General features: G+C 50.4%; 2 long non-coding RNA genes across 2 annotated transcripts in view; one reads left to right on the top strand and one right to left on the bottom strand.

The window, feature by feature from the left end:
- LOC146822322 (uncharacterized) overlaps positions 1-16,825 on the top strand; it is a 32,828-nt gene extending 16,003 nt beyond the window's left edge. The window contains exons 2-3 of the long non-coding RNA XR_014963256.1: positions 7,501-7,638; positions 15,354-16,825. This is a non-coding gene — a long non-coding RNA (uncharacterized LOC146822322). The remainder of the gene's footprint in view (positions 1-7,500; positions 7,639-15,353) is intronic.
- A 102-nt stretch (positions 16,826-16,927) lies between these two features.
- Positions 16,928-23,984, bottom strand: LOC146822321 (uncharacterized). Its single transcript, XR_014963257.1, has 2 exons — positions 23,763-23,984; positions 16,928-23,486 (listed from the first exon to the last, which is right to left on the bottom strand). It is a non-coding gene; the product is annotated as an uncharacterized LOC146822321 (long non-coding RNA).
- Between the last annotated feature and the right edge of the window lie 2,391 nt (positions 23,985-26,375).

Raw genomic sequence — 26,375 nt, 5'->3', positions numbered from 1 at the left:
ATGTGTGATCCTCTCTCCCTCTCATGTGTGCTTCCCTCTCCCTCTCACCTGTGCTCCCCTCTTCCTCTTACGTATGCTCCACTCTCCCTCACATGTGTGCCCCCTCTCACGTCTGCTCCCCTCTCCCTCTGTGTGCTCCCCTCTCCCTCTCAGTTGTTCTCCTGTCTCCCTCTCACATATGCTCCCCTCTGCCTCGCATGTGTGCTCCCCTCTCACGTGTGCCCCCTCTCCCTCTCACTTGTGCTCCCCTCTCCCTCTCATGTGTGCTCCTCTCTCCCTCTCATGTGTACACCCCTCTCCCTCTCATGTGTACTCCCCTCTCATGTGTGCTCCCCTCTCACGTGTGCCCCCTCTCCCTTTCACGTGTGCTTCCCTCTCCCTCTCATGTGTGCTCCTCTGTCCCTTTCACATGTGCTCCCCTCTAACGTGTGCTCCCCTCAGGTCTGCTCCCCTCTTCCTCTCATGTGTGCTTCCCTCTCCCTGTCATGTGTGCTCCCCTCTCATGTGTGCTCCCCTCTCATGTGTGCTCCCCTCTCACGTGAGCCCCCCTCCCTCTCACGTGTGCTTCCCTCTCCCTCTCATGTGTTCTCCTATGTCCCTCTCATGTGTGCTCCCCTCTCCCTCTCTGGTCTGATCCCCTCTTCCTCTCATGTGTGCTTCCCTCTCACGTGTGCCCCCTCTCCCCCTCAGGTCTGCTCCACCCTTCCTCTCATGTGTGCTCCCCTCTCATGTGTGCTCCCCTCTCATGTGTGCTCCCCTCTCACGTGAGCCCCCCTCCCTCTCACGTGTGCTTCCCTCTCCCTCTCATGTGTTCTCCTATGTCCCTCTCATGTGTGCTCCCCTCTCCCTCTCTGGTCTACTCCCCTCTTCCTCTCATGTGTGCTACTCTCTCACGTGAGCCCCCTCTCCCTCTCATGTGTGCTCCCCTTTCCCTCACGTGTGCTCCCATCTCCCTCTCAGATGTGCTCCCCTCTTATGTGTGCTCAACTCTCACATGTGCTCCCCTCTCCCTCAAGTGTGCTCCCCTCTCCCTCATGCATGCTCCCCTCTACCTCTCAGGTGTGCTACCCTCTCCCTCAAGTGTGCTCCCCTCTCCCTCAAGTGTGCTCCCCTCTCCCTCATGCGTGCTCCCCTCTACCTCTCAGGTGTGCTACCCTCTCCCTCAAGTGTGCTCCCCTCTCCCTCATGTGTGCTCCTCTCTCTCTCACTTGTGCTCCTCTCTCCCTTTAAGGTGTGCTCCCCTGTCCCTCTCACGTGTGCTCCTATCTCCCTCTCAGGTGTGCTCCCCTCTCCCTCACGTGTGCTCCCCTCTCCCTCTCAAGTGTGCTCCACTCTACCTCTCACTTGTGCTCCTCTCTCCCTTTAAGGTGTGCTCCCCTGTCCCTCTCACATGTGCTCCTCTCTCCCTCTCAGATGTGCTCCTCTCACGTGTCCTCGTCTCTCACGTGTGCTCCTCTGTCCCTCTCAGGTGTGCTCCCCTCTCCCTGATGCGTGCTCCCCATTCCCTCATTTGTGTTCTCCTCTCCCTCTCAGGTATGCTCCCCTCTCCCTCATGTGTGCTCCTCTCTCCCTCTCAGGTATGCTCCCCTCTCCCTCACGTGTGCTCCTCTCTCCCTCTCAAATGTGCTCCCCTCTCCCTTCACGTGTGCTCCCCTCTCCCTCTCACGTGTGCTCCTCTTTCCCTCACGTGTGCTCCTCTCTCCCTCAAGTGTTCTCCCCTCTCACTTGCATGTGCTCCTTTCTCCCTCTCACGTGTGCTCCCCTCTCCCTCTCATGTGTGCTCCCCTTTCCCTCACGTGTGCTCCCATCTCCCTCTCAGATGTGCTCCCCTCTTATGTGTGCTCAACTCTCACATGTGCTCCCCTCTCCCTCAAGTGTGCTCCCCTCTCCCTCATGCGTGCTCCCCTCTACCTCTCAGGTGTGCTACCCTCTCCCTCAAGTGTGCTCCCCTCTCCCTCATGTGTGCTACTTTCTCCCTCATGTGTGCTCCTCTCTCCCTCATGTGTGCTTCTCTCTCCCTCACGTGTGCTCTCCTGTCCTCTCATGTGCGCTCCTCTCTTCCTCTCGGGTGTGCTATTCTCTCACGTATGCTCTCCTCTCCCTCTCAGGTGTGCTCCCCTCTCCCTCTCACGTGTTTTCCCCTGTCCCTTTGACATGTGCTCCCCTCTCCCTCTCAGGTGTTCTTCTCTCTTCCTCTCACTTGTGCTCCTCTCTCCCTTTAAGGTGTGCTCCCCTGTCCCTCTCACGTGTGCTCCTATCTCCCTCTCAGGTGTGCTCCCCTCTCCCTCACGTGTGCTCCCCTCTCCCTCTCAAGTGTGCTCCACTCTACCTCTCACTTGTGCTCCTCTCTCCCTTTAAGGTGTGCTCCCCTGTCCCTCTCACATGTGCTCCTCTCTCCCTCTCAGATGTGCTCCTCTCTCCCTCTCACGTGTCCTCGTCTCTCACGTGTGCTCCTCTGTCCCTCTCAAGTGTGCTCCCATCTTATGTGTGCTCCAATCTCTCTCATGTGTACTCCTCTCTCACGTGTGCTCCCCTCTCCCTCTCATGAGTGCTCCTCTCTCCCTGTCACATGTGTTCCCATCTCCCTCACGTGTGCTCCCCTCTCATGTGTGCTCCCCGCTCCCTCACATATGCTCTCCTCTCCCTCTCATGTGTGCTCCCCTCTCACGTGTGATCCCCTTTCCCTCTCAGGTGTGCTCTTCTCTCCCTCTCGCGTTTGCTCCCCTTTCCCTCTCAGGTGTGCTCTCCTCTCCCTCTCAGGTGTGCTCTCCTCTCCCTCTCAGGTTTGCTCCCCTCTTCCTCTCACATGTGCTCCAATCTCCCTCTCATGTGTGCTTCCCGCTCCCTCACATGTGCTCCTTTCTCCCTCTCACATGTGCCCCCTCTCACGTGTGCTCCCCTCTCCCTCTCAGGTGTGCTCCCCTCTTCCTGATGTGTGCTCCCCATTCCCTCACATTTGCTCCCTTCTCCCTCTCAGGTGTGCTCCCCTCTCCCTCACATGTGCCCCCTCTCCCTCTCACATGTGCTCCCCTCTCCCTCATGTGTGTTCTCCTCTCCCCCTCACGTGTGCTCCTCTTTCCCTCTCATGTGTACTCCCCTCTCATGTGTGCTCCCCTCTCACGTGTGCCCCCCTCTCCCTCTCAGGTGTGCTTCCCTCTCCCTCTCAGGTGTGCTCCTCTGTCCCTTTTACATGTGCTCCCCTCTAACGTGTGCTCCCCCTCAGGTCTGCTCCCCTCTTCCTCTCATGTGTGCTTCCCTCTCCCTCTCATGTGTGCTCCCTCTCATGTGTGCTCCCCTCTCACGTGAGCCCCCTCCCTCTCATGTGTGCTTCCCTCTCACATGTGCTTCTCTCTCCCTCATGTGTGCTCCCCTCTTCTGTGTGCTCCTCTCTGCCTCTCAGGTGTGCTCTCCTCTCCCTCTCACGTGTGCTCCTCTCTCCCTCTCAGGTGTGCTCCTCTCTCCCTCTCAGTTGTGCTCCTCTCTCACGTATGCTCCCCTCTCCCACGTTCACCTCTCTCCCTCTCATGTGTGCTCCCCTCTCCCTCGTTTTCCTCTGTCCCTCTCACAGGTGCTCCCCTCTCCCTCTCAGGTGTGCTTCTCTCTTCCTCTCACGTGTGCTCCTCTCTCCTTCTCATGTGTGCTCCTTTCTCCCTCTCAGATGTGCTCCCCTCTCCCTCACGTGTGTTCCCCTCTCCATTTCAAGTGTGCTCCCATCTACCTCTCACGTGTGCTCCTCTCTCCCTTTAAGGTGTGCTCCCCTGTCCCTCTTACATGTGCTCCTCTCTCCCTCTCAGGTGTGCTCCCCTCTCCCTCTCACACGTTCACCTCTCTCCCTCTCATGTGTGCTCCCCTCTCCCTCATTTTCCCCTGTCCCTCTCACAGGTGCTCCCCTCTCCCTCTCAGGTGTGCTTCTCTCTTCCTCTCACTTGTGCTCCTCTCTCCTTCTCATGTGTGCTCCTTTCTCCCACTCAGATGTGCTCCCCTCTCCCTCACGTGTGTTCCCCTCTCCATTTCAAGTGTGCTCCCATCTACCTCTCACGTGTGCTCCTCTCTCCCTTTAAGGTGTGCTCCCCTGTCCCTCTTACATGTGCTGCTCTCTCCCTCACGTGTGCTCCCCTCTCCCTCTCAGGTGTGCTCCTCTCTCCCTCTCACATGTGCTCCTCTCTCCAGTTCACATGTGCTCCCCTCTCACATGTGCTCCTCTCTCCAGTTCACATGTGCTCCCCTCTCATGTGTGATCCTCTCTCCCTCTCATGTGTGCTTCCCTCTCCCTCTCACCTGTGCTCCCCTCTTCCTCTTACGTATGCTCCACTCTCCCTCACATGTGTGCCCCCTCTCACGTCTGCTCCCCTCTCCCTCTGTGTGCTCCCCTCTCCCTCTCAGTTGTTCTCCTGTCTCCCTCTCACCTATGCTCCCCTCTGCCTCGCATGTGTGCTCCCCTCTCACGTGTGCCCCCTCTCCCTCTCACTTGTGCTCCCCTCTCCCTCTCATGTGTGCTCCTCTCTCCCTCTCATGTGTACACCCCTTTCCCTCTCATGTGTACTCCCCTCTCATGTGTGCTCCCCTCTCACGTGTGCCCCCTCTCCCTTTCACGTGTGCTTCCCTCTCCCTCTCATGTGTGCTCCTCTGTCCCTTTCACATGTGCTCCCCTCTAACGTGTGCTCCCCCTCAGGTCTGCTCCCCTCTTCCTCTCATGTGTGCTTCCCTCTCCCTGTCATGTGTGCTCCCCTCTCATGTGTGCTCCCCTCTCATGTGTGCTCCCCTCTCACGTGAGCCCCCCTCCCTCTCACGTGTGCTTCCCTCTCCCTCTCATGTGTTCTCCTATGTCCCTCTCATGTGTGCTCCCCTCTCCCTCTCTGGTCTGATCCCCTCTTCCTCTCATGTGTGCTTCCCTCTCACGTGTGCCCCCTCTCCCCCTCAGGTCTGCTCCACCCTTCCTCTCATGTGTGCTCCCCTCTCATGTGTGCTCCCCTCTCACGTGAGCCCCCCTCCCTCTCACGTGTGCTTCCCTCTCCCTCTCCCTCTCATGTGTTCTCCTATGTCCCTCTCATGTGTGCTCCCCTCTCCCTCTCTGGTCTGCTCCCCTCTTCCTCTCATGTGTGCTACTCTCTCACGTGAGCCCCCTCTCCCTCTCACTTGTGCACCCCTCTCCCTCTCATGTGTGCTCCTCTCTCCCTCTCACGTGTGCTCCCCTCTCCCTCTCATGTGTACTCCCCTCTCATGTGTGCTCCCCTCTCACGTGTGCTCTCCCTTACACGTGTGCTTCCCTCTCCCTCTCATGTGTGCTCCTCTGTCCCTTTCACATGTGCTCCCCTCTTACGTGTGCTCCCCCTCAGGTCTGCTCCCCTCTTCCTCTCATGTGTGCTTCCCCCTCCCTCTCATGTGTGCTCCCCTCTCATGTGTGCTCCCCTCTCATGTGAGCCCCCCTCCCTCTCACGTGTGTTTCCCTCTCCCTCTCATGTGTGCTCCTCTGTCCCTCTCACATGTGCTCCCCTCTGACGTGTTCTCCCCTCTCCCTCTCTGGTCTGCTCCACTCTTCCTCTCAGGTGTGCTTCCCTCTCCCTCTCAGGTGTGCTCCTCACTCCCGTGTGTTCCCCACCCAGCCTCGCAGCTGATCTTTTACCCCTGTGCAGAGGGTATTGTTTTCACCCCCTTACAAACCACTAACTGCTGTGACACTGAGTGTTCACAACTCCTGGCATCTCTGCCCTCCTCACATCTCCGCCCTTGGAGTGGGACAGATTGTGTTCTGTAAGAGGGGAACGTGGTGGCTCTATGGGTGAAGAATCTTTATTGTCAGGGACAGGGCCAGACTGGGAATGCACACCGGGTGGGGGGAGGGGTGTGTGGAAAACATTGCAGCTGCTCTTGTTACAGGGGGCTGATATTGCAAAACTGGCCCCCTTAACAAAAACGGCCCCCCAGAAGTCCAAAATAGGCCCCCACCCTGGCGGCCCACCAGGAAAATGCCAGTGGCCTGCTACGGCCAGTCCGGCCTTGACTGCAGCCCTTGCAGACCCTCTCTGTTCACAATGCCCTTGGTACCACTGGTACGTTTTACAAGGGACTTACATGTGTGCCAGAGGTGTGCCAATTGTGGAAAAAAAGGGACTGTTTATGGAAATAACACAGGCACTGATAACCTGATTGGCATGGACCCAGTGCACACTCAGGCAAAATGCATCAGATATCAGGCAAAAAGTGGGGGATAACCATGCAAAATGGGCACTTTCATACAGTCACACACTGACGCTTCCTCACGGGTGTGTGCAACACACTGACGCTTCCTCACGGGTGTGTGCAACACACTGACGCTTCCTCACGGGTGTGTGCTACACACTGACGCTTCCTCACGGGTGTGTGTTGCACACTGACGCTTCCTCACGGGTGTGTGCTACACACTGACGCTTCCTCACGGGTGTGTGCTACACTCTGACGCTTCCTCACGGGTGTGTGCAACACACTGACGCTTCCTCACGGGTGTGTGCTACACACTGACGCTTCCTCACGGGTGTGTGTTGCACACTGACGCTTCCTCACGGGTGTGTGTTACACACTGACGCTTCCTCGCGGGTGTGTGCTACACTCTGACGCTTCCTCACGGGTGTGTGTTACACACTGACGCTTCCTCGCGGGTGTGTGCTACACACTGACGCTTCCTCACGGGTGTGTGCTACACACTGACGCTTCCTCACTGGTGTGTGCTACACTCTGACGCTTCCTCACAGGTGTGTGCTACACACTGACACTTCCTCACAGTTACAAATGTTTTCCACACTGAGGCTTCCTCACAGGTAAGAGTGTGTTGCACAAAGATGCAGCTTCATGGTTATGTGCGTTGTGCACACGGATGGTTTTGGTGAGCTGTGTAATGTCTAGGCCTGGGTGTGAAATTCCGCTCCGCTCTTCTGGGTTTGCAGAGTTTTTCTCACTCTGCACTCAATGTAGTGAACTTAGTTTTGGAAAACTCTGATCTGCTTAGCCAAGCGCAGTATTTTCCTCACTTGGCGAGTGTGAACGAAGAAAATCTTACTCTCCCGGTGAGATTTCTCCATGTGCGCGGTGGCGGCTACTGCTCATGTTGAGAAACCTTCCGTTCGCATTGAGGAAGCTGCAGCTTGAGTAGAACATCTACTCGAGACGCAGAAAAAAGCAGCGCCCTTTTGCGCTCCGCGTGGTGCTGTTTGGGCAGATTTTCCAGCACGAGACAAACACCAGCAGTAAAAATCAGCAAAAATAGTGGGACCTGATGCACTCTGCCACTTGCAGAACTCAGCATAGCGCGGCAGAGTTTTTGAGTCACTTTGCGGAGTTCCGCATAGTGCAACTCCGCGAACTGCGCCTAGGCATAGTATTGTCTAGCCCACTACAAAGGCTAAACTCTGCAACTTCGATCGTCTGCATCGTAAAAACTGGCCACGATAATCAAGAAAACATTTCTGATGTTTGGATGTTAATAACCAGACCCAAAAACTGACATTTTAAAATTATTATTTACAGAGAAACCCGGGCAGTGTCCTCCAGTCAATATTATATGCGGCAAGCCGAACGTCCCGGAGAAATGCAAGAGTGACGCGGAGTGCGACTGGCCACAGAAATGCTGCAGGCTCTACTGCAGCGTCAGGTGCACTAACCCAGGTACGGTGTCAATGCACGGGTCACCATGGCAACGCCCAACGTGTGCCTCATACGTCATGTCACGTGGGGTCAAAGCTCAGCCAGCTTCTGGCCAGCTTGGGGCTGACATCAGCAAAACAGACTCAGAATGGCACACACAACACAGGCGTGCTACATGCAATAAGTGTAATACTAAAAATACATTCACACATGTATGGCTAGAGGGCTACAGGTCAAGCTCATACTTCATGGAGGCGAACAGATGAGCACGGAGGAGGCACGTGCTAATCTGAATTATAGAGTTAACCCCTGGCGCTTCGGTTCTGGTTGAATATCTTTGTGGACATTAAACTTCATTCATGAGAAGCAGAAGCCATGATTTTGGTTCTTATTCAGAAAAAATATTCTGTCAAACATTATTGAGATACTAAGAGGAGATATCACTAGGGCATCAGCAGTGCAAGCTTCCTTTGCACACAGAACAGGCACAGAACTTGTAGCAGCATTGCAAGCATTGCTTACGTTCACAGCAGGCACATCACTGGCATCAGCAGTGCAAGCTTCCTACAGAAACACGGAACAGACACAGACCAGACACAGATCTTGTAGAAGCAGTGCAAGCCTCATTTGCACTCACAATAGGCACATCGGTGGCAGTAGCAGTCAAGCTTCCTTTACACACAGAACAGGCACAGAACTTGCAGCAGCAGTGCAAGCAGTGTTCACACCCACAGCAGACAGAGCACTTGCAGCAGCAGTGCAAGCTTCCTTTATGCACAGAACATGCACATACCTTGCAGCAGAAGTGCAATCATCTTTCACACTCACAACAGGCACATCATGGCAGTAGCAGTGGAAGATTCCTTTACTCACAGAACAGGCCCAGAACTTGCAGCAGCAGTGCAAGCATTGTTCGTACGCACAACAGGCACATCATTGCAGAAGCAGTGCAAGCTTCCTTTACACACAGAACAGGCACAGATCTTGCAGCAGCAGAGCAAGCATCGTTCACACTCACAACAAGCACACCACTAGCAGTAGCAATGCAAGCTTCCTTTACACACAGAACAGGCACAGAACGTGCAGCAGCAGTGCAAACATCATTTACACCCACAACAGGCAGAGCACTGGAACCAGCAGTGCAAGCATCCTCCACACATGGAAGAGGTGCAGCACTGGCATAAGCAGAGCAAGCATCATTTGCACCCACAACAGGCAGAGCACTGGCTGCAGCAGTGCAAGCTTCCTTCACACATGGTACAGGTGCAGCACTGGCATTAGCAGAGAAAGCATCATTCACACCCACAACAGGCAGATCACTGGCAGCAGCAGTGCAAGCTTCCTTCACACATGGTACAGGTGCAGCACTGGCTGCAGCATTGCAAGCACCAATCACACCCACAACAGGCACATCACTGGAAGCAGCAGTGCAAGCATCCTCCACATATGGAAGAGGTGCAGCACTGGCTTCAGCGGTGCAAGCATCATTCACACTCACTACAGGCCCATCACTGGTAGTAGCAGTGCAAGCTTTCTTTACACACAGAACGTGCAGCAGCATTGCAAGCTTCCTTCACACATGGTACTGGTGCAGCACTAGCAGCAGCAGTGCAAGCATCAATCACACCCACACCAGGCAGAGCACTGGAAGCAGCAGTGCAAGATTCCTTCACACATGGTACTGGTGCAGCACTAGCAGCAGCAGTGCAAGCATCAATCACACCCACACCAGGCAGAGCACTGGAAGCAGCAGTGCAAGCATTGTTCGCACCCACATCAGGCAGAGCACTGGCAGCAGCAGTGCAAGCTTCCTTCACACATGGTACTGGTGCAGCACTGGAAGCAGCAGTGTAAGCATCATTGACACCCACAACAGGCCCATCACTGGTAGTAGCAGTGCAAGCTTCCTTTACACACAGAACATGCAGCAGCATTGCAAGCTTCCTTCACACATGGTACTGTTGCAGCACTGGAAGCAGCAGTGCAAGCATCAATCACACCCACAACAGGCAGATCACTGGAAGCAGCAGTGCAAGCATTGTTCGCACCCACATCAGGCAGAGCACTGGAAGCAGCAGTGCAAGCATCCTCCACATATGGAAGAGGTGCAGCACTGGCTGCAGCGGTGCAAGCATCATTCACACCCACAAATGGCAGAGCACTGGCAGCAGCAGTGCAAGCATTGTTCGCACCCACAACAGGCAGAGCACTGGCAGCAGCAGTGCAAGCTTCCTTCACACATGGTACTGGTGTAGCACTGGCTGCAGCATTGCAAGCATCAATCACACCCACAACAGGCAGAGCACTGGAAGCAGCAGTGCAAGCATTGTTCACACCCACATCAGGCAGAGCACTGGAAGCAGTAGTGGAAGCATCTTCCGCATATGGAAGAGGTGCAGCACTGGCTTCAGCGGTGCAAGCATCATTCACACTCACAACAGGCAGAGCACTGGCAGCAGCGGTGCAAGCATCATTCACACTCAGAACAGGCCCATCACTGGTAGTAGCAGTGCAAGCTTTCTTTACACACAGAACGTGCAGCAGCATTGCAAGCTTCCTTCACACATGGTACAGGTGCAGCACTGGCGGCAGCATTGCAAGCATCAATCACACCCACATCAGGCAGAGCACTGGCAGCAGCAAGCTTCCTTCACACATGGTACAGGTGCAGCACTGGCAGCAGCAGTGCAAGCATCATTCACACTCACAACAGGCCCATCACTGGTAGTAGCAGTGCAAGCTTCCTTTACACACAGAACAGGCACAGAACGTGCAGCAGCATTGCAAGTTTCCTCCACATATGCAAGAGGTGCAGCACTGGAAGCAGCATTGCAGGCTTGCTGCGGAGAGAGAATGAATATAGCACTGCATCCACAGTGCAACGCATACACACACAGCACACACATCACACACCAGATAAAAGTGCATAAAAAATCTGAAACCTTCTATTGCATTGTGGTAATCACCACTGATTATTTATGGTTCACCTGCATTGCCCTCTGATAGTTCAGGCCACGGCCCCTTCACGCAGTTACCTGCAGAGCACACATAGCCAAAAAGGGGTAAAACAGAGATGTGCTTCCCATTTTAGCTCCTAGGGAACCTTCTCTCGCACCTACAGATATACACCACTGTTTACAGTCATTCTAAACTTGACTCAGAAGGCGTGCTCTCCTTGGTTTGATCTAAACATCCTCAGCCATGCTTGAGACATTAGCGCTTGGAAAAGGTGCGGAAAAGGCTTGAAGGGGTTCACACTTTGTCTATCTTCTTTCTATCTTGTCAGTTGGAAGCCATTTGTTGATTTGCTTGTATCTTTGGCTCTGTTTGACATGCATGGAATATGGCAGACACTTCATACGTGGAGACCACCCTTTGTATTTTCAACTTCATGCACATGCACCAGAGGGGAAAGGCAGGTAGAAAAGGAGACAGGCAAGGGCTGGTTTTATAATAACGCTGACCCTGTGTGACACAGGAGCACAGATGTTTGCAGATGCCTGAGGGGATCGGTGTGCTGCCGGTTTGTCAGGGTCTGTGTCAATCCATCAAGGAGAGGGGAGGGAAGGCTGGAGGAAGGGACACAGGTTACATTTCCTTCTAGCTTTGGTGCTGTTTGATGAAGCTGCAGGGGCCTCAGGTTGTGTGATGATCCAGGGCGGGAGGCGGTGGGCAGTGGAAGGACAGCAAGTCAAAAGCCATTTTGTCATTGTGTGATGAATGTCCACAGAATGTACCAGAGGGTCAGCCTGTCTGTCCTGCTCTTGGTTTCTTTGGTGATGCATGAAATCTGGCAGACACATGGGATGTGGAGAGGACTCTGTATATTCAACTTTGTGCAGCTTCACTTTGGGCAGGTAAAAAGGGGGCACAAAAGTGCTCATTAAATCAGTGCTGTGTGGCAACTCTTCACAACACTTGGCAAAGGCTTGGAGGGCTGCGGGTTCTATGGTATGTCAAGTACTGAGTCCCCTCCTCAGAGACAGGGGCGGAGCTAAAGAGAATCTTGATTTGCTCATAACTTTGGTGCTGTTTGATGAATCTGCATGGAAAGCAGCATGCAGTTAGGGAGGTGCACCAGGGCCAGTATTTCAGGTTATTTCAAGTTATGTGCATATCCAATGGATGGAGAGCTAAAGGAAGGGGAGGTGGTGGGGGGGGGGTCCAAATATGTTTTTATTTACTAATCCTGTTGGTACTGTTTCATAGATCTACACATAATGTGGCAGTGACTTCCATGTTTAAGAGGTCAGAAAAGTATTCAAATTATACATTTGTCAAAGCTTGAGGAATCCACCCAAAATGTTGAGTTTCCTGTTTAATCAAAATCTGAGCAGATCTGCCAAAGAGAGCAATGATACATCGGGGTAGTGGGTGGGGGGGGGAGGGGGGCAATAAAGGCTCTATTGACTAATATGAGTTTTGGCATGGATAGTGTGCTGCACAACATAACTGGCAATTTCAGGGCTTTTTCAGTTTTGTGTTCACTGAACCATAACTGACCTTTAACTGTGTTTCTTCATGGATAGAAATTCACTAGCAGGCAGCAGCAAGAACATCTGCAGGCAGCAGCAAGAACATCTGTAGAGCATCTCTGCAGGGTTTGTGGACCCGGAATCAGGTCCATGACCCCAATGGCGGGTCCAGCACAGGCTCCTGACACTTGCCCTGGGGTCGTGGTTCCTGGCTTTGAAGCTGGCCATTGGCTTGCAAACCCTACAAGGAGATTCACAAACTCTAATGAAAACAAGCATTGGCATAGCCAATAGGTCTCGCCTTTGGGACCTTATAAGTGTTTAGCCATGCAACAGTTGATGTTGTTGCAGTAAGGATATTGTGCTGCATAACTAAATACTTATAAGGTCCCAAAGGCGAGAGGTATTGGCTATGCCAATGCTTGTTTCCCCTTTGATATGAGCGGTGCCCTCAGCAAAATTTTCTCGAGACAGTAGATAACCGTGGTAATGCTTGCTGGTTGGTGCCATCATTCTTTGCCAAATGTTTTCCTACAGATGCCTCATTCGATCTGCCCACAAGGATCATTACACACCAGACAGGGACTCCATTACCAGAAAGAAACAAGAGAAAACATGCTTGTTATCTGGGGCTCCAATTACCAGCCCCAAATCCTTCTGTTGGGAATGCTGCCACAGTAGAGAACAGCAGGGCCTGCACAAAGTAACCCCACCCCCACTGCTCGGTCACCCTACCCTCCCTGCTTCAACAAGTAAATTGCCTAATATTCATTAGACTAGACTCGGAAAGTTAAACTTGTTAATGGGGACAGTTTCAGCCGCTTGCTGTCACATGGGAAAAATGCGGCCGGTGGGAGATGACTTCACAGGCGGGGACGTGTTCTGTGGAATGAGCCCGCCCTGCTGGGAAAGGCTGCTGTATGAAAGTCGCGTCCTGCTGGGAAAGCAAATAAGTCAGCCCAGAGAGAGCAGGGAAGGCTCCAAATCACAAAGCAGAGTTAGGCTGATAAGAGGACTTTGTTGCCGTAATGGCAGTGCTCGGGTTCAACTCCTGCACCTTTTATAGCAAGACTGCCTGGGAATAGTGTCTCGTTTTTCAGAACGTCACTCGCTCATCTGTCCTCAGAAATTCAATTTATTTTGAAGCCTTGCATTTATTGGATGAAGATGCATATTATATTCTTTTTCTATCAATTTGACAGTACACGCAAAAATAACATGTTTAAAGCACATCAAAACAGTATTGTTACCAAATTCGCAATGGGAAGTCCTTACTACAGAAGCTAACCAGCTCAAAGAGAAAGTGAAAGGAAAGAGAGAAAAAAATAAGAGACGAGAGAGAGGAACAGGCAGAAGAAAGAGACAGATGCGCGAGTGGAGTGAAAATAAAGTTGACGAGGAGGGAGTGGGAGAAGAGAGGGGATAGGGGATGGTAAGGAGGGGATGAAAGTGAAAGGAAAGAGAGAAAAAGATAAGAGACGAGAGAGAGGAACAGGCAGAAGAAAGAGACAGAGGCGCAAGAGGAGTGAAAATAAAGCTGACGAGGAGGGAGTGGGAGAAGGGAGGGGGTAGGGGAGGGAAGGGGATAGAAAGAGAAAGGAAAGAGAGAAAAAGATAAGAGACGAGAGAGAGAGAGAGAGAGAGAGAGAGGAACAGACAGAAGAAAGAGACAGATGCGCGAGAGGAGTGAAAATAAAGCTGACGAGGTGGGAGTGGGAGAAGGGAGGGGGTAGGGGAGGGGAGGGGATTCACAGGCTGTAAGGCTTAATGAGCCACTACAAAAAGCCAGATGGCCTGTGCACGTTCACACGCACATGCACGCAAGCTTGAGGCCAGCAAAAGCCTCTGGTAGCACTATGGAAACTCCTTTACTAAAAGTCGAGCAAGCAGCGCATGCGCTGCTCTAGGCTCGACCTAACAAACCTAAAACAGTTTGGCCAGAGCTCTGTAGCCAAAAGCTGTGTTCAGTGAGCGTTGCAGCCCGCAGTGGTCGGGCACAGGTCGGCGAACCCCCTCTGCACAATCCATACACAGAATGCAAAGCTTATAACCTCGCAATGGGCGCTATTCACAAAGTTGAACTTGCACACATGAGTATTTTAAAGACTTACACATTTCAACCTCCTGAGAGAGGGAGTGGGGCTAAATTTATGAGTGTATGATACCACTGCAAAAAGAAACTGCAGCAAGTCAAACACCACACATGGCCAACTGCAGGTACTGCACCATCCTCCTCATTGAAACTAATGAAAGTAGAAACTTAAAATAAAACCACATAGGAAATAATGTTAAATTACATTATTTAAAATAATCCAACATATAACTAAATATAATGTAATGGTAAAAAACGTAATTATAAATTAGTTTATGTAACATTACTTGTTATTAAAATATAAATATACTACTTTTAATTCTATATAAATCTATGTATAGCATTTTTGTAACTGCTAATACATCATAAAGCATGGTTTCTTTAGGTGGGAATTTATTTTTTAACGTAAACATCAGAAAAATAATCCATATTTTATTTAATATATATTTAAACATTTAACTAAGTTAATAGTGCTGTGCCATCAATCAATATAGAAACTTAATTTACATTACTATTTAAAATAAACATATTTTTACTAATTTATTATAAAGTTTAATAAACACTTTTAATGTTCCCTATGCTTTACTAATAGGAGATCTCCCCTCTGACTGAGGAGACTACCAATGATAAAGTATAAGGAAAAGTAAAAAAGTTATTTAACTCGCTGCCACAATATTCTTCCTTGGTGTGTTCCAGCTTTCAGGCAGTGGGAATAGAAAGGATGTCAGCAGGTTTGTGGCCTCCCTGATCCATCCCTCTCCAGGAGCACTCCCTCTTCTTGGGCATGAACAGGATTCCTGGGTGGGTACTGAGGCCCTGCAGACTCTTCTTTACTCAAGCCCAACACTCACTTGGATGTGGGACATGTTTATGAGGCAGGTGTGTGCCTCCAAAGGCCCTCTCTTACTGCACACTCTACATGGGAAGGATTTACACCAACCCTGCATCCAGTGTATGATGATGCTTAATCAGTCCCTCACTACACTTTTCTCTGATGTTATGCTTTACTCCCTCAAGCAATGGTTTTTATAACCTCTAGTGCATACACATTGAGGGGGCGAACAGTAAGTAGATAAGGATAGTTGTTACAATGGAGGGTTGTTAGCTTGATTGTCTATATCTTTACAGCTTCATAATTGTATTGATTTTATTCTTCATTTGCTCCTTAGTTGGATCCACACCTCCACCACCCCCTATCCATGACTAGCTCCTGCTCCGCCTGCGCTTGTCACTGGAGGCACCGGACAGATCTCGCATCAAGAAGCCTTTCCAGTGTCCACTGCAAGAAGGACCCTTCGATGAGGGAAGGATGTACTTCGCTGACACCTCTGCATCTTGCTGATCATACCCCCTTGACACAGAACATTAGCCAGCCTTGTGTGAGCACAAATTATTCGGCAACTCCCAGTACATTGAGGATTACTTGTGGCAGAGAGGCACGTGTGCCTGGATAAGATCTACCCTGGTCTTCTGAAGACAGATTTGCACGGCCCATCTCTGACAATACCATCTTGCTTGCTTAGTGGTGGGGCGCTGTTTAGGGATGATACGGAGGCTGCAGGACATCATGAGTGTCTGATAAGAGTATTTGTTGAGCCCGACACAAGGTCTGTTTTAATTTTGACAATACCAGCTGATCCCCTTGACACTGTCCCTTGGATGAGGGCAGAGCTCCCCTTGACACTGTCCCTTGGATGAGGGTAGAGCCCCCCTTGACACTGTCCCTAGGATGAGGGCAGAAGACCCCCATGACACTGTCCCTTGGATGAAGGCAGAGGACCCCCTTGACACTGTCCCTTGGATGAGGGAAGGGGGATCCCCTTGACACTGCTCCTTGGATGAGGGCAGAGGATTCCCTGACACTGTCCCTTGGATGAGGGCAGAGGTTCCCCTTGACACTGCCCCTTGGAGGAGGGCAGAGGATCCCCTTGACACTGTCCCTTGGATGAGGGAAGGGGGATCCCCTTGACACTGTCCCTATGATGAGGGCAGAGGACCCCCTTGACACTGTCCCTTGGATGAGGGCAGAGGATCCCCTTGACACTGTCCCTTGGATGAGGGAAGGGGGTTCCCCTTGACACTGTCCCTTGGATGAGGGCAGAGCCCCCCTTGACACTGCCCCATGGATGAGGGCAGAGCCCCCCTTGACACTGCCCCTTGGATGAGGGCAGAGCTCCCCTTGACACTGCCCCTTGGATGAGGGCAGAGCCCCCCTTGACACTGTCCCTTGGATGAAGGCAGAGGACCCCCTTGACACTGTCCCTTGGATGAGCTCAGAGCCCCCCTTGACACTGCCCCTTGGATGAAGGCAGAGGACCCCCTTGCACTGTCCCTTGGATGAGGGAAGGGGGATCCCCTTGACACTGCCCCTTGGATGAGGGCAGAGCCCCCCTTGACACTGTCTCTTGTATGAGGGCAGAGCCCCCCTTGACACTGTCTCTTGGATGAGGGCAGGGGCTGTGGGTAGATTTAGATCCAGCTGTTGGTGTTCCTTTCCCTTCTGTCTCTCTTCTATCTCTATCCTTGCCTTGTACACTGTGTTACTGTTTCAGATGAAAGGGAGAAGGCTTTGCTTGTAGTTCTGTAACTGATTGAACAAATGTTGAAACTTCAAATCAGCAATAAAATCCGAATGCCGTAACTTAGTAGGGTTCTGTTCTTATTTGTACAATACAGAGTTTTTATTATTGCAAATCATACTAAAGTAAACAGTGAGGTTGTAATGAACAAAAAACAAATCCTGTGGAAGCCAAAACCCTTTACTTCATTGTTTGCTCAGGTTCATTGACCCCTCCACTTAAGGAAATACAAAATAAATGCAACAACTTCAAAGTATAAAATCTTCATAATATACTTCACCTTAACAAATTATTTTGCTTCATAAATGCCCAAGAAATATAAAAAATACAATAGACTCTCCGAAATCATATCATTCACAACAATTTTTAAAAATCTACAAAAATCTAGTCTTTGCATTCAATCTAACATCAGGACTTGATTAATTTTAAACATATACACCATGCCTTCTGCGAAAACCTGGATACGGCAAACACTATGCAAGTATTAGTATCATCATCATATAACTTTATTTTGTACATTTGTCCATAAAAGCACAGATAAAATTACAATGCATTACATTGAATTGAATACAGTTTGATGATCTAAATGGAGGGCAGAATTGCTCACAAAAATTCATGTATTACACATTAATAATCCATAAAACACTGCAAAAAAAATCACACATTCCCACCTCCGGAGACCTGGAATTTGGCCTATGAGTACAGGTTTCATTAAAGTGCAGGTGCATTACATGTGCAATACAAAGACCATAACAAGATGGAAAGAGCACTAAGCAGTTCAAATATGCACAGACACGAACCCCAAATCCCTCCATTATAATTATCTACAGGAAAATAGTGCAAGTGCCTTACAACATCTTTGCATATGTGCAAGCTACATGGACAAGAGCCCTTTTCCAGGAGCCAGGGTTCACATTACTAAATACAAGGCCGTCATTGTCTGATTACATTTAAAAAAAAAAAATGCTTGAAAAAAGTACAAAAAAACAAGTATACAAGATATTATAGTTAAAAAAAGGTTATCTAAAGATCATAACATGATTTTATACAAGATAAAAATATATCTCTTTCAATTAAAAGAAAAGCGATAAGATGGTCAAGCAAAACCTATGGGCTAATCTTAAGGAGAGCTCTCCATACGCACCACATAGAAAATAAAAAGCGTGCTATTGAGAACACAATAGGCAGGTGGGTGTCGTATTTCAATATCCTAAAAAGCCCTGTGCAGTGCTTAGATCCCAGGTTTCTGCATAGCTGGATTAGCCATCAGTGTCTCGCCTTCTTATAGCCTTGACACAGAAATATTACATGATATTTTGTCTCTGCTGCATTGCTTCAGGCCGGACAACCCAAATTTGGTGAGTCCGCTCCTTTATTTGTAAAAGCCCGCAACGGGAGCACCCCATGTCTGAACTGCAAGTATAATTTCTTTGCAAGGGCTGGCTAAATATCATCCAGAACAGGCTCTTTTATTCCTAAAAACGCTGCAGTCAATGAGCCGGACAAGGAGCTCCCTTGAAGTCGGGCAAGTTTATACTCCCGATAGCTCCCTATCAAGTCCTTCCTAGATATTGTAGGACAGGTTTCATTGTGCCACTGGTTGCCCCTTCCCATTGACACAAATGTGTCTTTGACAAAGGCCAACCATGGTAGTTTGCTCGCACCCTGTATACTCAATACCTCGCTCAGCTCTTACCAATATACAGCCAGTTCAGGGGTGCCCCACAGACGTCGCCAGAATAGGAGAGGTCTAACGGCAGCTTCATCTGCAAATGATCTAATCACAATGTCCAGATGAAGTGGTGTAAGAGGGGAGCTAAGGGGAAGGCCAAATAACTGCCTGGTAAAGGAGTTCTCAGTTTTTGCTATAATGCCAGATGGACGGTGACCCCAGATTTCGGCCCCGTACAGGGCAGCACCACTTGCTTGTGCTTTGTAAAGTTTTCACTACCGGGCCCACATATTTGTGGATGGAGTTCTTAAATACCTTTATCAGGGCCCCCGTCGTCTAGGCAAGCTTTAAGCTAGCTTTTTTAATATGGGCACCCCAATCCATTTTTTCTGTGAGCGTAATAGCAAGGTAGTCGAAAACGGACACCCTCTCAAGAGGTCTGCCTTCTAAACAGGGATTTGTCTGAGTGCTATTGCCAGCATTAAACACCATGGGCCATATGTAGGTAAATTATTTTTACCGATTCATAAATACCGAATTTTACCGAATCGGTATTTAAGAATCGGTAAGTTATATGTAGGTCAACATTCGGTAAACTTTACCGAATCGGTAAAATTCGGTAAACATGAATCGGAATTTACCGAATCGGTAAATACCGAAGCGGTATTTTCCGAATCGGTAAATACCGAATCGGTAAATACCGAATCGGCAGTTCAACAACACATGACTTCAAGCAGCCAATCCTGTGCAACCTCAACCCCACCCAACCAGGGAGTGGCCACACCCAGGCAGGTGCACACAATTAGCAGACTCTGGAGAGGCTGGGAGTGCTGAGGAGAGGAAGAGAGCAACTGCCAGATTCAGACCTGGATACTGCAAGAATGGCCAGCCAGGACACAGAGAGGGAAGGAGGGGAGAGGAAGCGAAAGCTCAAATTCAGCCCAAAGGAGCTGCAAGTTCTGGTGGAGGAGGTCGTGAAGCAGCACCAGAAACTATTTGGGAAACTGTCACAGCAAGTGCCTGAGTCAGAAAAAAGAAAGATCTGGCTTGGAATCCAGGCACAGGTGAATGCCATAGGAGTGACCCCCCGGGACATCGATGTCCTGAAGAAGCGGTGGTATGACATCCGCATTATCACCAAGAGGAAGGTGGCAGATTTAAAAAAAGAGGCCAGCCAGACAGGAGGTGGACGCAACAGAGCACCAGCCCTGACAGAACTGGAGGAGCTAGTGGAGACAACGATCGAGCCAGAAAGCATCGTGGGGATTGGGGACGCTGACAGCTCCGCCAGAGGCACCTCCAAACAAGGTAAGACGCTTGCACAGCAATGTGCCCCCCCCTACCCCTATCCCAACTCCCAAAATGTGCCATGAGAATCCAACTCCAGTACAGGTATTAGTGCATGCCGGCAATGCATCATGGGAGATGTAGTCCCTGAAAGGCCAAACATGATACGAGGACATTGAGATACTGTCTAGAAATTGTATTGTCATGTCAGCAAGACAAAGCTTCAGGTACACTTAGCTGCTGTTGCTTTTCTGTCCACAGGCACTACTGCGCACAGAACTGGCCATGAGAAGGGAGAGAGAGCACACCACACACCCAGCACAGAGAAGGCCACCACCAGTTCCGGCCAGGGAACGGCACCACAGGCACTTACACCACCCCAGCCAGCATCGCCGCTCCAGCCAGCATCCCCAGTGCAGCAGGTTTCACCACCATCTTCACCACCTGCACAGCACAGGTTGAGTAGGCGTCCTGCAGCTAGGTTGGATGTGACCGACTCATCATCCGATGAGTCGAGGGGCCCGGAAACGTCCACTGTACCCCAGGATGTAACCCATGCCAGTGTGCCGTCCGAGTCTGAGGGAGAACACACTGTTGGCAGACGGCGCCGCAGGGCTCGGCCGCAGAGTCCACCTCCCCTTGGGCAGGGCCATGGAGTGTTCTCAGGTCTTGAGGGCACCATGGTGAAAATACAACGCGTACAGGCAAGGGCAATGGTGTCCGTACAGCGACAGATGCGTGGCCTACACAACACCTTTGGAAACATTGAAAAGGGCATCACCACCATGGCAGGGGGCATTGCAGATATGGCAGCGGGCATGCGGGACATGTCCCAATCCATCATGGAGCTGTGCTCAAAGTTCGATGAGGACAGGGCCACACGGCGCAGGGGACATCAGAGGAAGGATCAGACCTCGAGGGCAGTGAACCGGCTGGCGACTGCCACATCGCTGATCTGCAGGCGCTCTGTTGCGATGCAGGAGGGCCTTGCACAGTGCAGCACAGATTTGTCCAGGGGGATGGTTAGGGTCACAAGTGCACTGGAAGTGCTGCTCACCAGCCAGTCTGCAGCAGCTGGCGCTTTGGATGCTGGCGACACAGAAGACACGACCAGCAGGAGCAGCATAACCCCCCCGTCCCAGACACTCGTCGGAGCAACAGGCGTCAACGTGGTGCCACTGGTACCCCAGCCAGTGAGGACGCCCTCTCAATTCCATCCCGCACTGCCGCGCGTGGTCGCAAACATTAATGCCCCATGCGAAACTATGACACATTTGGGTGAAGTAACCCTTAACTCACAAAATTTAATTTTTCATTGTTGTTGCAATACAGTTTCCTTTGTGTTGTGGCGTAGTGCTGCCTGATTAAACTACGTCATGGCATCCAACTACAGGCTGTGTCTCCTTACTCATTCAAAAATAGTTGGATGTGATCTCTGCCCGTCTCACTCTTCCATCTGTTGCTGCTTGTACTCCTGCTGCGTTGGCCTCTGCATGCGCAGTCTCATCATCATTATCCTCAATATATGTCATTTCGACCTCTGTGCCTCTCTTTGTGGCAAGGTTGTGCAGCATCGCACAAGTGGCAATAATCTTGCAGCAGAGGATGGGTGTGTACTGGCGTGCACCTCCACTCTTATGGAGGCAGCGAAACCTGCTCTTCAGTAGTCCAAACGTGCGCTCCACCACGTTGCGTGTAGATTTGTGTGCCACATTATATCGTCTCTCGCTCTGGGTTGATGGGTGTAGGTAGGGAGTGAGGATGAATGACCGCACGGCATATGCACTGTCCCCTAGGTGAGTAAAAGGGAGACATCAGTCACATGCCTCAATACACTATGATTGGCACTGAGTACTATGTAGCGTCACTGTTACTTACCTAGCAGGTATCCTTCTCCGAATTCTCCCGCAAGCAGTCGTGTGTAGATCCCACTGTTCTGGAAGATGTAGGAGTCATGGGTGCTCCCAGGGAATTTGGCAACGATATCAGTGATGATGTTCCCTGCATCGCAGATTACCTGCACATTGATGGAGTGGGTGGACTTTCTGTTTCTGTAGATGTGCTCAGTGGCAGCTGGTGGGCAGATTGGGATGTGTGTGCCATCTATACAGCCAATGACATGGGGGAACTGTGCCATATGATAAAAGTCAGTTTTAGTTTTCTGCAGTTCGGCCTGTGTGTTTGGAAAGCTGATGTAGTGGTGCATTCTCTGCATCATGGCATCCAGGAACTTCCTGAAGAAACGGGACATGCAACTCTGGGAAACACCGCCCACCGCAGCTATCACCCCCTGGTAACTGCCAGATGCAAGTAGGTGTAGGCTGCAGAGCACCTGCACATGTGGTGGTATGGCATGGGCCCTTCTTGTTGGCTGGTCCAGGAGTGGGTGCAGGTCCCTTATCAGGTCCAAGATGGTTTGGGGGTGTAGCCTGTACCTTTCATGTATCTCTGCGTCAGTCAGTTGGAAGAGTGTGATGCGCTGTCTGTAGATGCGTTCCTCCCGTCTCCATATCCTCAGTCCTGCAGCCTGTAGACGTAGCCGCCTTGCAATGACATACAGAGCAGCCATGTTGTCCATGCTGTTGCATTTTGGGATTGCTTAAATGCACTGTTGAAAATTACCACCTGCTTTCTATCAGTGTTAATTACCGACTCTTATTTACCGAATTTGAAGGATTTCTTAATTACCGAATTTACATACATAACATTTTTCCGTATTACCACTTCATATTTACCACTTCATATTTACCGATTCGGAAAATGTGTATTCGGTAAATTTGAAGCGGTATTTTTGAAGTCGGTAAATTTGAATCGGTATTTACCGATTCATATTTACCGAATATGTGTTTTTGGCCTCCTACATCTCAACTATCTAAATACCGGTCGGTAACGTGTGTTTTGCCGAATTTCGTCCGTTACCGACCGGTATTTGGCTACCTACATATGGCCCCATGTATTTGGTTTTCTGCAAATTGATCTCCAACCCCCTTTTCTTACAAAAGACATAGAAATTGACTAGGACCTTCTGGACACCCATAGGTTCTTTTGAGAGCAGGAGAACAGCATGCAGGCAAATATTTTTGGGCTGACGTCAATAGGGCTTATCGGTCTAAAATTTATGGGAAGAAGTGGTGACCCTTCTTTATAAATTGGCAATATTTCCGCCCCTGCCCAGGTAGCAGCGATCAGCTTTCCTTGTAAGGTGGCATTAAATAGTGTCCACAAGTAGGGGGCCCAGTTGGTAGGTTCCCCAGGAATCTTATCTGCCCTGCTACTTTAGATGGTGTTACTTTGCTTAGGGCATCAGCTATCTCCCCAAGTGTGATAGCGGGGGCCTCAGAGCAAATTATCTTGCTGGTTGCGGACTTACGACCAGTTTCACTGGCCTCGTCCTCTACCCTTAATTAGAGAGACTCAAAATGAGCCTTCCACACTTCCGCCCCTATATTGGGTTCTATTGCCTGTTTGCCTTCCGAGCAACCTGTGTTAACCACATTCCAAAAGGTCCTCATAACACGGGTGCTGTGGCCGCGTGAGCGGTCGTGAGGGTGTGAGGGAACACAAAAACGTAGGAAGTGGAGTTTTTGGCCTTTATTATGGTGATGTGGTCCAGAGTTCTCATAAAGAAGTTAAAGGCTGAGGTTCATTCAGGCTATTTTGAACACGAAAAAGAAAAAAAAAAGGAAAAGAAAAGTCCTCTCCTTGAGGTCTGAGCCGGGGCTGTCATGGTCTTCTGGGTTTCTCTCTCTCTTTCACTCTTGTTGCTGTCGGGTAGGGAAGGGAAAATAAAACAAAATAGGTTGGGGTCAATGCCTGGTCTTATTTTTGTCAAGGGGCTCTTGCTACCGTCACCAAAGGAAAGATGTGTGTTAAAGGGTAAGGTGGGTGTCGGAATTTTACACGTAACACACCTGTGTGCCCTACCTCCCCAGACCTCCCCACCACCCCCACCAGAATGATCCTGAGGCGAGTGCCTCAGGCCACGACCCCTTTCCAGGGCCGTGGCGTCAGGACCCGGGGCGTCTTCTCCCTTCTCTAACCCGCTGGGTATACTCGCTGTGCACAGTATTCTTCTGGTGTCCCGCTGTGCTGGTTCCTTCGTGCCTCCTCCGTTCCTCTCCTCGCTCCACTCCGTATATGACTCCTGCTCTCCTCCTCCGCTGTTGCCCTCCGCCGCCTCTCTCCGCTCCGCTCTTCTTCTCCTCCGATGCTGCCTTCCGCCACCTCGCTCCGCTCTGCACTCGACTCCCGCTCTTCCTCTCCTCCGATGCTGCCGCGTCTCGTCTCCCCTCCTCTTGTCGTATTTGGGCGCTTCTGTTCCGTATTCGTCACTAGCCCCTCCCTCCTGGCTCGATCCGCCACTAGACCACTGTTCACTTCCGGTGGGGACGGTTGTGGCCCATCCTCTTCCCACTTCCGGTCCACCCCGTTCAGGTCCTCATTACAGGTGCATACGGCGCCTCCCAGAGTGTCCCACTTGTCACATTCCAAACTTTGTTTTTCCTTGTAGATAGTACTTTTGTATGCCCCATTTTTCCCTTAATTTGCAGCCTATCCTTGGCCTTGAAAGCAATGATAGGAGCTGACTTGGCCATAGAGCAGCTATCACTATACCAGGGGTGTCGTGGTGTAATGTTTCGCTTATTTTTTAATTGAGATAAAAAATATTAGCCATAGTGGATGTTAAAGCTTGAAGAGAGAGAAAGAGGTGCCATTGGACAGAATGGATTGATTCGCAACGGTAAGAAAATAAATAATGGTTTGGAATAAAGAGGACAATTTTTCCCCAGATTGGGAAATATCCCTCCATCAAACTCTCTTCCTGCAATTGGTGAGTGTTAGTCTGGAGTCAGGAGGTGGTTTCAGTTCAGATACGCTCTCAGCGCATGGCAATACTACCTCTAGGATAAGAGCATTATGCTCACTGTCATGGCGGGAAACAATCTTAAAATCTATCACCCTATGCCAAGATTTTGTGTCTATCAAGATGAAATCTAGAATAGATGTATGACCTGTTCTATTAAAGGTGTAGGGCCCGATTCACAGAACAAACTTAAGACTAAATCCTAAACTTAGTACCATTCTGGTATTCACAGAATGCACCTAGTACTTCTGGTATTCACAGAATGAACTTACTACTTTTGCTATTCACAGAATGAACTTAGTACTTTTGCTATTCACAGAATGGATTTACGACTCCTAAACTTACGTCCGCACTCGGGCCGGAAATTCCGGCCCGGAGGCGGAGCTTCCGGGCCGGAGGCGGGGCTTCCGGGCCGGAGGCGGAGCTTCCGGCCCGGAGGTGGAGATTTCAGCCATAGCTAAATCGGCCGGAATCCCCACCTCCGGGCCGGAAGCTCCGCCTCCGGCCCGGAAGCCCCGCCTCCGGCCCGGAAGCTCCGCCTCCGGGCCAGAATTTCCGGCCCGAGTGCGGACGTAAGTTTAGGAGTCGTAAATCCATTCTGTGAAAAGCAAAAGTACTAAGTTCATTCTGTGAATAGCAAAAGTAGTAAGTTCATTCTGTGAATACCAGAAGTACTAAGTGCATTCTGTGAATACCAGAATGGTACTAAGTTTAGGATTTAGTCTTAAGTTTGTTCTGTGAATCGGGCCCGTAGTTCTCCGGTGTATCGGATTTTGTGAGACCATTGCATGCCCTTAATGAATGGTTCAATAAGAGGGTATTAATGTTAGGTTCTGGAATTACCCAGTGTAGATCATCATCACTAGGATTACCTCCGTTCAGACCATCTAAGGGCTCGTACTGACAATTAAAATCTCCACCCAAAATAACAGAGAAGTTAGCAGGGATGGTGGATAGAAAGGCGGTCAAAGGATCAAGAGTTGATGACTCTTGACTTTAGCCAACCGGTCGGGAATAAACATTGACAATGGAGATTCTAGCCTTTGAGGGAAAGATCAGGAAAATAAAAGGATATCACTTGAGGCTGTCTCAATCTGTTTGGATACCCAAGTGTACCCCAACCCAAGTACATTGCCCCCCCTGAGGGCCTTCCCTTGTCTCCAAAAGTGGCGGTCGCACTAAACGATGCTTAGCCTAATCTGTGCGTGTCCACCCGAGCCCAGGATTCCTGGAACATGCAGATCTTAGGTTGATCTATAAGCGCCCCCCACTCCAGTTATCCACTTTGGTGATTCCAGCAACGTTCCATGATAAAACCCGCAGCCTGGGTGAGCACACACAGTTATCTGACTTAAAAGACTTGCCGGAAGACATTAATGGGCCATATACCTGTTGGAGGGGGCTGGTCCTCCCCACCCCCATTGCCCTTGAACCAGTGCTGGCAACAAATTTACCAACTATGGGGGATGAGGATTTAGAGGCCACCCATATTACAGGATTAAGAGCCTGCTTAGGCTCGTAGGGTGGGTCAGGCGAGGGTCGGCTTGTTGTCTTCCTAAGCCAGTTGTCCCTTTCAACACCTCCCTCTTCGATGATACCCCTCTTCCCCTGATCCATGTCCTGCCTAGGTGGGACACTCTGTTGAAGGGACACCCCCAGATGGTTAGTTCTTCCCAGGGGCTCCTTCGGACTATGAAAAATCGCAATCGAGTACCATGCAGAAGTGAATCTGTCCACCAGTTCTAAAGTCTCACATCTATTTGATAAGGGTAGGTTAAATATTAACGAA

This window comes from Triturus cristatus, chromosome 6 (genome assembly GCF_964204655.1).
Source record: "Triturus cristatus chromosome 6, aTriCri1.1, whole genome shotgun sequence".
Classification (NCBI taxonomy): Eukaryota; Metazoa; Chordata; class Amphibia; order Caudata; family Salamandridae; genus Triturus; species Triturus cristatus.
This window is presented reverse-complemented; position numbering and strand designations above follow the sequence as displayed.